The following is a 12,987-nucleotide window of genomic DNA, read 5'->3' as shown; positions in this document are numbered from 1 at the left end:
AGCCACTCACTCACTCAGCCACTCACTCACTCACTCAGTCACTCACTCACTCAGCCACTCACTCACTCACTCAGTCACTCACTCACTCAGCCACTCACTCACTCACTCAGTCACTCACTCACTCACTCAGCCACTCACTCACTCACACACTCACTCAGCTACTCACTCACTCAGCCACTCACTCACTCACTCAGTCACTCACTCACTCAGCCACTCACTCACTCACTCAGTCACTCACTCACTCACTCAGCCACTCACTCACTCACACACTCACTCAGCTACTCACTCACTCAGCCACTCTGTCTCTGTGTCTCTCTGTGTCCGTGTCTCTGTGTCTGTGTCTCTGTGTCTCTGTGTCCGTGTCTCTGTGTCTGTGTCCGTGTCTCTGTCTCTGTGTCTGTGTCTCTGTGTCTCTCTGTCTCTCTGTCTCTGTGTCTGTGTCTCTGTGTCTCTCTGTCTCTCTGTGTCTGTCTCTGTCTCTGTGTCTGTGTGTCTGTCTAGGCTCCCGAGGTAGTGAGAGTGGTGAATGGTGGTGGAGGTGGTGGAGGTGGTGGACGTGGTGGAGGTGGTGGAGGTCGAGGAGGAGTCGTTCCCTCAAAGACTTCCACGACAAATAAAACCACGGGTACCATCATCACCATCACCACCACCACCATCATCACCATCATCACCATCATCACCATCACCACCATCACCACCATCACCACCACCACCATCACCACCATCATCACCATCACCACCACCATCACCACCATCACCACCACCACCACCACCATCACCACCATCACCACCACCACCATCACCACCATCATCACCACCATCACCACCATCACCACCACCACCATCACCACCACCACCACCACCATCACCACCATCACCACCACCACCATCATCACCATAACCACCACCACCATCACCACCATCACCACCACCACCATCACCACCATCACCACCACCATCACCACCACCATCACCACCACCACCATCACCACCATCACCATCACCACCATCAACACCACCACCACCATCATCACCCACTCACTCACTCACCCACACACTCACCCACCCACTCATCCACCCGCCCACTCACTCACTCACCCACCCACTCACTCACCCACCCACTCACTCACTCACCCACCCACCCACCCACTTACCCACCCACCCACTCACTCACCCACCCACTCACTCACTCACCCACCCACCCACCCACTCACCCACCCACCCACCCACTCATCCACCCACCCACTCACCCACCCACCTATCCACTCACCCACCCACCTACCCACTCACCCACCCACCCATTCACCCACCCACCTACCCACTCACTCACTCACTCACCCACCCACCCACTCATCCACCCACCCACTCACCCACCCACCTACCCACTCACCCACCCACCTACCCACTCACCCACCCACCTACCCACTCACCCACCCACCCATTCACCCACCCACCTACCCACTCACTCACTCACCCACCCACCCACTCACCCACCCACCCACTCATCCACCCACCTACCCACTCACCCACCCACCCATTCACCCACCCACCCATTCACCCACCCACCTACCCACTCACTCACTCACCCACCCACCCACTCACCCACCCACCCACTCATCCACCCACCTACCCACTCACCCACCCACCCACTCACCCACCCACCCATTCACCCACCCACCTACCCACTCACTCACTCACCCACCCACCCACTCACCCACCCACCCACTCACCCACCCACCTACCCACTCACCCACCCACCCATTCACCCACCCACCTACCCACTCACTCACTCACCCACCCACCCACTCACCCACCCACCCATTCACCCCACCCACCTACCCACTCACCCACCCACCTACCCACTCACCCACCCACTCACTCATCCACCCACCCACTCACCCACCCACCCACTCACCCAACCACTCACTCACTCACCCACTCACCCACCCACTCACCCACTCACCCACCCACCCACTCACCCACCCACTCACTCACTCACCCAACCACTCACTCACTCACCCACTCACCCACCCACTCACCCACTCACCCACTCACCCACTCACTCACCCACCCACTCACTCACCCACCCACTCACCCACTCACCCACCCACCCACTCACTCACCCACTCACTCACCCACTCACTCACTCACCCACCCACCCACTCACCCACCCACTCACCCACTCACCCACCCACTCACCCAACCACTCACCCACTCACCCACTCACCCACCCACCCACCCACTCACTCACTCACCCACCCACTCACTCACTCACCCACCCACTCACCCACTCACCCACCCACTCACCCACCCACTCACTCACCCACCCACTCACCCACTCACCCACCCACTCACCCACCCACTCACTCACTCACCCACCCACTCACCCACTCACCCACCCACTCACCCACTCACCCACCCACTCACCCACCCACTCACCCACCCACTCACCCACCCACTCACCCACCCTCCCACCCACTCACCCACCCACCCACTCACTCACTCACTCACCCACCCACCCACTCACCCACCCACCCACCCACTCACCCACCCACCCACTCACCCACCCACCTACCCACTCACCCACCCACCCACTCATCCACCCACCTACCCACTCACCCACCCACCTACCCACTCACCCACCTACCCACTCACCCACCCACCTACCCACTCACCCACCCACCTACCCACTCACCCACCCACCCACTCATCCACCCACCCACTCACCCACCCACCTACCCACTCACTCACTCACCCACCCACCCACTCACCCACCCACCCACTCATCCACCCACTCACCCACCCACCCACCTACCCACTCACTCACTCACCCACCCACCCACTCACCCACCCACCTACCCACCCACCCACTCACCCACCCACCCATTCACCCACCCACCTACCCACTCACTCACTCACCCACCCACCCACTCACCCACCCACCCACTCATCCACCCACCCACTCACCCACCCACCTACCCACTCACCCACCCACCCACTCACCCACCCACCTACCCACTCACCCAACCACCTACCCACTCACCCACCCACCCACTCACCCACCCACTCACTCACTCACCCAACCACTCACTCACTCACCCACTCACCCACCCACTCACCCACTCACCCACCCACTCACCCACCCACTCACTCACCCACCCACTCACCCACTCACCCACCCACCCACTCACTCACCCACCCACTCACCCACTCACCCACTCACCCACCCACTCACCCAACCACTCACCCACCCACTCACCCACCCACTCACCCACCCACCCACCCACTCACCCACCCACCCACCCACTCACCCACTCACTCACCCACCCACTCACTCACTCACTCACTCACCCACCCACTCACCCACTCACCCACCCACTCACCCACCCACTCACTCACCCACCCACCCACTCACCCACCCACTCACCCACCCACTCACCCACCCACTCACTCACTCACCCACTCACCCACTCACCCACCCACTCACCCACTCACCCACCCACTCACCCACTCACCCACTCACCCACCCACTCACCCACCCACTCACCCACCCACTCACCCACCCTCCCACTCACTCACTCACTCACCCACCCACCCACTCACCCACCCACTCACTCACCCACCCACCCACCCACCCACCCACTCACCCACCCACTCACTCACTCACCCACCCACTCACTCACCCACCCACTCACCCACTCACTCACCCACTCACCCATTCACTCACCCACTCACCCACCCACCCACTCACCCACTCACCCACTCACCCACCCACTCACCCACCCACTCACCCACCCCACTCACCCACTCACTCACCCACTCACTCACCCACTCACTCACCCAACCACTCACTCACTCACCCACTCACCCACCCACTCACCCCACTCACCCACCCACCCACCCACCCACTCACTCACTCACTCACCCACTCACCCACCCACTCACCCACCCACTCACCCACCCACTCACCCACTCACCCACCCACTCACCCACTCACCCACTCACCCACCCACTCACCCACCCACTCACCCACCCACCCCACTCACCCACCCTCCCACTCACTCACTCACTCACCCACCCACCCACTCACCCACCCCACTCACTCACTCACCCACCCACCCACCCACCCACCCACTCACCCACCCACTCACTCACTCACCCACCCACTCACCCACCCACCCACTCACCCACTCACTCACCCCACTCACCCATTCACTCACCCACTCACCCACCCACCCCACTCACCCACTCACCCACTCACCCACCCACCCACTCACCCACTCACTCACCCACTCACTCACCCACTCACTCACCCACTCACTCACCCAACCACTCACTCACTCACCCACTCACCCACCCACTCACCCACTCACCCACCCACCCACCCACTCACTCACTCACTCACCCACTCACCCACCCACTCACCCACCCACTCACCCACCCACTCACCCACCCACTCACCCACTCACCCACCCACTCACCCACTCACTCACCCCCTCACCCACCCACCCACCCACTCACTCACCCACTCACCCACTCACTCACCCACTCACCTACTCACCCACCCACTCACTCACCCACTCACCTACTCACTCACCCACTCACCCACCCACTCACCCACCCACCCACTCACCCACCCACCCACTCACTCACCCACCCACTCACCCACCCACTCACTCACCCACTCACCCACTCACCCACCCACTCACCCACCCACTCACTCACTCACCCACTCACTCACCCACTCACTCACCCACTCACCCACTCACCCACCCACTCACCCACCCACTCACCCACCCACTCACCCACCCACTCACCCACCCTCCCACTCACTCACTCACTCACCCACCCACCCACTCACCCACCCACTCACTCACCCACCCACCCACCCACCCACCCACCCACTCACCCACCCACTCACTCACTCACCCACCCACTCACTCACCCACCCACTCACCCACTCACTCACCCACTCACCCATTCACTCACCCACTCACCCACCCACCCACTCACCCACTCACCCACTCACCCACCCACCCACTCACCCACCCACCCACTCACCCACTCACTCACCCACTCACTCACCCACTCACTCACCCACCCACTCACCCACTCACCCACCCACCCACCCACCCACTCACTCACTCACTCACCCACTCACCCACCCACTCACCCACCCACTCACCCACCCACTCACCCACTCACCCACCCACTCACCCACTCACCCACTCACCCACCCACTCACCCACCCACTCACCCACCCACTCACCCACCCACTCACCCACCCACCCACCCACCCACTCACCCACCCACTCACTCACTCACCCACCCACTCACTCACCCACCCACTCACCCACTCACTCACCCACTCACCCACCCACCCACTCACCCACCCACCCACTCACCCACCCACTCACCCACCCACTCACCCACTCACTCACCCACTCACTCACCCACTCACTCACCCAACCACTCACTCACTCACCCACTCACCCACCCACTCACCCACTCACCCACCCACCCACCCACTCACTCACCCACTCACCCACCCACTCACCCACCCACTCACCCACTCACCCACCCACTCACCCACTCACCCACCCACCCACTCATCCACCCACTCACCCACTCACCCACCCACTCACCCACCCACTCACTCACTCACCCACTCACTCACCCACTCACTCACCCACTCACCCACTCACCCACCCACTCACCCACCCACTCACCCACCCACTCACCCACCCTCCCACTCACTCACTCACTCACCCACCCACCCACTCACCCACCCACTCACTCACCCACCCACCACCCACCCACCCACTCACCCACCCACTCACTCACTCACCCACCCACTCACTCACCCACCCACTCACCCACTCACTCACCCACTCACCCATTCACTCACCCACTCACCCACCCACCCACTCACCCACTCACCCACTCACCCACCCACCCACTCACCCACCCACTCACCCACTCACTCACCCACTCACTCACCCACTCACTCACCCAACCACTCACTCACTCACCCACTCACCCACCCACTCACCCACTCACCCACCCACCCACCCACTCACTCACTCACTCACCCACTCACCCACCCACTCACCCACCCACTCACCCACCCACTCACCCACTCACCCACCCACTCACCCACTCACCCACTCACCCACCCACTCACCCACCCACTCACCCACCCACTCACCCACCCACCCACCCACCCACTCACCCACCCACTCACTCACTCACCCACCCACTCACTCACCCACCCACTCACCCACTCACTCACCCACTCACCCACCCACCCACTCACCCACCCACCCACTCACCCACCCACTCACCCACCCACTCACCCACTCACTCACCCACTCACTCACCCAACCACTCACTCACTCACCCACTCACCCACCCACTCACCCACTCACCCACCCACCCACCCACCCACCCACTCACTCACTCACTCACCCACTCACCCACCCACTCACCCACCCACTCACCCACCCACTCACCCACTCACCCACCCACTCACCCACTCACCCACCCACCCACTCATCCACCCACTCACCTACTCACCCACCCACTCACTCACCCACTCACCTACTCACTCACCCACTCACCCACCCACTCACCCACCCACTCACCCACCCACTCACCCACTCACCCACCCACTCACCCACTCACTCACTCACCCACTCACCTACTCACCCACCCACTCACTCACCCACTCACCCACTCACTCACCCACTCACCCACCCACCCACTCACCCACTCACCCACCCACTCACCCACTCACCCACCCACCCACTCACCCACCCACTCACCCACCCACTCACCCACTCACCCACCCACCCACTCACCCACCCACTCACCCACCCACTCACCCACTCACTCACCCACCCACTCACCCACCCACCCACTCACTCACCCACTCACCCACCCACTCACCCACTCACCCACCCACCCACTCACTCACCCACTCACCCACCCACCCACTCACCCACCCACTCACTCACCCACTCACCTACTCACTCACCCACTCACCCACCCACTCACCCACCCACTCACCCACCCACCCACCACATTGTTTCAGGACCCGCGCCTCTGATTGGCTGGAAGATTTACCGGTCGCCATGGGAACAGGCTGGGGGCGGAGTCGAGCCTGACGTGACCACGCCCCCTCCCACGCTGGCCCCGCCCCCTCCATCCAACTTCAGGAGCTTCAACAGGCGAGTTCACATTGGGACCCATCGATTATCAATGGGACCCATCGATTATCAATGGGACCCATCGATTATCAATGGGACCCATTGATTATCAATGGGACCCATCGATTATCATTGAGTCCATCGATTATCAATGGGACCCATCGATTATCAATGGGACCCATCGATTATCATTGAGTCCATCGATTATCAATGGGACCCATCGATTATCAATGGGACCCATCGATTATCAATGGGACCCATCGATTATCATAGGGACCATCGATTATCAAAGGGACCCATCGATTATCAATGGGACCCATCGATTATCAATGGGACCCATCGATTTTCATAGGGACCATCGATTATCATTGAGTCCATCGATTTTCATTGGGCCCCATCGATTATCATGAACCCTATCGATTAACATTGAGTCCCATCGATTAGCATGAACCCCATCGATTATCATTGAAATCCCATCGATTAACATCGGGTCCCCATCGATTATCATTGGGTCCATCGATTTTCATAGGGAACATCGATTTTCAATGGGCTCCATCGATTATCATTGGGACCCATCGATTAACAGTTGGCCCCTTCGATTAACATTGAACCCCATCGATTAACATTGGCCCCCATCGATTATCATGAACCTCATCGATTAACATCGATCCCCATCGATTATCATGAACCTCATCGATTATCATGCACCTCATCGATTAACATCGATCCCATCGATTATCATGAACCTCATCGATTATCATGAACCTCATCGATTATCATGAACCTCATCGATTAACATCGATCCCCATCGATTATCATGAACCTCATCGATTATCATGAACCCCATCGATTATCATGAACCTCATCGATTATCATGAACCTCATCGATTAACATCGATCCCATCGATTATCATGAACCTCATCGATTATCATGAACCTCATCGATTAACATCGATCCCCATCGATTATCATGAACCTCATCGATTATCATGAACCTCATCGATTATCACGAACCTCATCGATTAACATCGATCCCCATCGATTATCATGAACCTCATCGATTATCATGAACCTCATCGATTAACACGAACCTCATCGATTAACATCGATCCCATCGATTATCATGAACCTCATCGATTATCATGAACCTCATCGATTAACATCGATACCCATCGATTATCATGAACCTCATCGATTATCATGAACCTCATCGATTATCACGAACCTCATCGATTAACATCGATCCCCATCGATTATCATGAACCTCATCGATTATCATGAACCTCATCGATTATCACGAACCTCATCGATTAACATCGATCCCCATCGATTATCATGAACCTCATCGATTATCATGAACCTCAACGATTATCATGAACCTCATCGATTAACATCGATCCCATCGATTATCATGAACCTCATCGATTATCATGAACCTCATCGATTAACATCGATCCCATCGATTATCATGAACCTCATCGATTATCACGAACCTCATCGATTAACATCGATCCCATCGATTATCATGAACCTCATCGATTATCATGAACCTCATCGATTATCACGAACCTCATCGATTAACATCGATCCCCATCGATTATCATGAACCTCATCGATTATCATGAACCTCATCGATTAACATCGATCCCCATCGATTATCATGAACCTCATCGATTATCATGAACCTCATCGATTATCATGAACCTCATCGATTAACATCGACCCCATCCCCTCCTCCCCCTCCTCCTCCCCCATCAGATCCGCGACTCCCTTCACCCCGTACGCATCAGCCGCGGTCTCCCACCACCACCAACAACAACCTCAACAACCTCAACAACACCACCAACAACACCAACAACATCATCAACAACATCAACAACATCAACAACATCAACAACATCATCATCAGCATCATCATCAGCAGCATCAGCAGCAGAACGAGGAACCTCAAAACTTCAATCGGCAAGCTCAAGGATTTGCCAGGCACGGTGGTGGTGGTGGTGGTGGTCACGGTGGTGGTGGTGGTGGTGGTCACGGTGGTGGTGGTGGTGGTCACGGTGGTGGTGGTGGTGGTGGTCAGGGTGGTGGTGGTGGTCAGGGTGGTGGTGGTCGTGGAAGAGTAGGCCAAGTACAGGAGGTGATTCGCAGGGAGGGGGTCATCGTGGCCTGCGTGGTGCCTGAAATGCCGGAGAGCTCCGAGTTGTGAGACACAGACAGAGAGACACACAGAGACACAGAGAGACACACAGAGACACAGAGAGACACAGAGAGACACACAGAGCTAGAGACAGACACAGAGAGACAGAGAGACACAGAGAGACAGGGAGACACAGAGACACATAGACAGAGAGACACAGATACACAGACAGAGAGAGAGACACAGAGACACACAGAGACACACACACAGAGACACACACACAGAGACACACACACAGAGACACACACACAGAGACACACACACAGAGACACACACACAGAGAGACACAGAGACAGAGAGACACACAGAGAGACACAGAGACACACACACAGAGACACACACACAGAGACACACACACAGAGACACACACACAGAGACACACAGAGACATACAGAGACACAGAGAGAGACACAGAGACAGAGAGACACACAGAGAGACACAGAGACACACACACAGAGACACACACACAGAGACACACACACAGAGACACACACACAGAGACACACAGAGACACACAGAGACACACACAGAGACACAGAGACACAGAGACACACAGAGAGACACAGAGACACACACACAGAGACACACACACAGAGACACACACACAGAGACACACACACAGAGACACACACACAGAGAGATGTGTAGAGACGTGGAGTTGGTGGCGAGGCTCAGGATGGGTCACTGTGTGTGCTGCTGCTGCTGCTGCTACTTGTGGCTATAGGAGCCAGTTTGTGGCCAGGCTGAGGCTGGCAAATGTTGATTTTGGCAAAGTATTGCTGATGCATGTGAGGTGAAAATTGCATGGTTATAGTGACTCACTCACTCACTCAACCACTCACTCACCCATTCACTCAGCCACTCACTCAACCACTCACTCAACCACTCACTCACCCACTCACTCAGCCACTCACTCACCCACTCACTCAGTCACCCACTCAGTCAGGCGTTCACTCAGCCACTCACCCACTCACTCAGCCACTCACTCAACCACTCACTCAACCACTCACTCAACCACTCACTCACCCACTCACTCAGCCACTCACTCACTCACCCACTCACTCAGCCACTCACTCAGCCACTCACTCAACCACTCACTCACCCACTCACTCAACCACTCACTCACTCACCCACTCAGTCAGGCGTTCACTCAGCCACTCACTCACCCACTCACTCAACCACTCACTCACTCACTCACCCACTCAGTCAGGCGTTCACTCAGCCACTCACTCACCCACTCACTCAACCACTCACCCACTCACTCAGCCACTCGCTCAGCCACTCATTCACCCACTCACTCAACCACTCACTCACCCACTCAGTCAGGCGTTCACTCAGCCACTCACTCACCCACTCACTCAACCACTCACCCACTCACTCAGCCACTCGCTCAGCCACTCACTCACCCACTCACTCACTCACCCACTCACTCAACCACTCACTCACCCACTCAGTCAGGCGTTCACTCAGCCACTCACCCACTCACTCAACCACTCACCCACTCAGCCACTCGCTCAGCCACTCGCTCAGCCACTCACTCACTCACCCACTCACTCAACCACTCACTCACCCACTCAGTCAGGCGTTCACTCAGCCACTCACTCACCCACTCACTCAACCACTCACCCACTCACTCAGCCACTCGCTCAGCCACTCACTCACCACTCACTCACCCACCCACTCACCCACTCACCCACCCACTCACTCACCCACAGTATTATTAAACCTCTAATAGAGGCTGTAAGTTATTCGAATTATGGGAATGTCGCTTTAATAAAAATGTATTTGGTGGAAATGTTGCCTTGAGTGAGTGGGTGAGTGAGTGAGTGAGAGGCTGAGTGAGTGGGTGGGTCAGTGGATGAGTGGGTGAGTGAGTGGATGAGTGGGTGAGTGAGTGGGTGGGTCAGTGGATGAGTGGGTGAGTGAGTGAGTGAGTGAGAGGCTGAGTGAGTGGGTGGGTCAGTGGATGAGTGGGTGAGTGAGTGGATGAGTGAGTGGGTGGGTCAGTGGATGAGTGGGTGAGTGAGTGGATGAGTGAGTGGGTGGGTCAGTGGATGAGTGAGTGAGTGGGTGGATGAGTGAGTGGGTGGGTCAGTGGATGAGTGGGTGAGTGAGTGGATGAGTGAGTGGGTGGGTCAGTGGATGAGTGAGTGAGTGAGAGGCTGAGTGAGTGGGTGGGTCAGTGGATGAGTGGGTGAGTGAGTGGATGAGTGAGTGGGTGGGTCAGTGGATGAGTGAGTGAGTGGGTGGATGAGTGGGTGAGTGAGTGGGTGGGTCAGTGGATGAGTGAGTGGGTGAGTGAATTAGTGGATGAGTGAGTGGGTGAGTGAATTAGTGGATGAGTGAGTGAGTGGGTCAGTGGATGAGTGGGTGAGTGGATGGGTGAGTGGGTGAGTGAGTGGGTCAGTGGATGAGTGGGTGAATGAGTGGGTGAGTGGACGGGTGAGTGGGTGAGTGAGTGGGTCAGTGGATGAGTGGTTGAGTGAGTGGGTGAGCGAGTGGTTAAGTGGGTGGGTGAGTGGATGCAAGTTCAAGTTCATGTATTAGGTAGAGAGCCCTGTGAGCCATTCGGCTCTTGAATCGGGTGCAACCGCAACAAACAAAAATCTAAAACATGAACAAAAAAACATCTTAAAGTGAATATGTGCGACTGAGTGCAAACAGAAAATCCAAGAAAAGACGGCAAAATATTCCAGAATAATGCACCGTACACCAACGCTGTGTGCAAAAATCCCAGTGGGATGCAAGTCAAACAAATACAACAAGAACCACAAGACAACTTAGATTAAGGCCATGAGTCTAACTCTGTACTACAACAACACAAACATGGCCAAACCAATAAACTTTTCGAAAATCACCAAAATAAAGCCATGAAAGTCAAACAACAACCACCACAAGACAACTTAGATTAAGGCCATGAGTCTAACTCTGTACTACAACAACACAAACATGGCCAAACCAATAAACTTTTCGAAAATCACCAAAATAAAGCCATGAAAGTCAAACAACAACCACCACAAGACAACTTAGATTAAGGCCATGAGTCTAACTCTGTACTACAACAACACAAACATGGCCAAACCAATAAACTTTTCGAAAATCACCAAAATAAAGCCATGAAAGTCAAACAACAACCACCACAAGACAACTTAGATTAAGGCCATGAGTCTAACTCTGTACTACAACAACACAAACATGGCCAAACCAAAAAACTTGTCGAAAATCACTAAAATAAAGCCATGAAAGTCAAACAACAACCACCACAAGACAACTTAGATTAAGGCCATGAGTCTAACTCTGTACTACAACAACACAAACATGGCCAAACCAAAAAACTTGTCGAAAATCACTAAAATAAAGCCATGAAAGTCAAACAACAACCACCACAAGACAACTTAGATTAAGGCCATGAGTCTAACTCTGTACTACAACAACACAAACATGGCCAAACCAAAAAACTTGTCGAAAATCACTAAAATAAAGCCATGAAAGTCAAACAACAACCACCACAAGACAACTTAGATTAAGGCCATGAGTCTAACTCTGTACTACAACAACACAAACATGGCCAAACCAAAAAAC

At 55.7% G+C, this 12,987-nt stretch overlaps 1 long non-coding RNA gene across 1 annotated transcript; it reads left to right on the top strand.

The window, feature by feature from the left end:
* The first annotated feature begins 538 nt into the window (after nt 1–538).
* Nucleotides 539–9,163, top strand: LOC144954937 (uncharacterized). The gene is made up of 3 exons (XR_013641442.1): nt 539–625; nt 7,094–7,229; nt 8,967–9,163. It is a non-coding gene; the product is annotated as an uncharacterized LOC144954937 (long non-coding RNA).
* The last annotated feature ends 3,824 nt before the right edge of the window (nt 9,164–12,987 follow it).

The sequence above is a fragment of the Lampetra fluviatilis genome, unplaced genomic scaffold (genome assembly GCF_964198595.1).
Source record: "Lampetra fluviatilis unplaced genomic scaffold, kcLamFluv1.1 SCAFFOLD_1392, whole genome shotgun sequence".
Classification (NCBI taxonomy): Eukaryota; Metazoa; Chordata; class Hyperoartia; order Petromyzontiformes; family Petromyzontidae; genus Lampetra; species Lampetra fluviatilis.
This window is presented reverse-complemented; position numbering and strand designations above follow the sequence as displayed.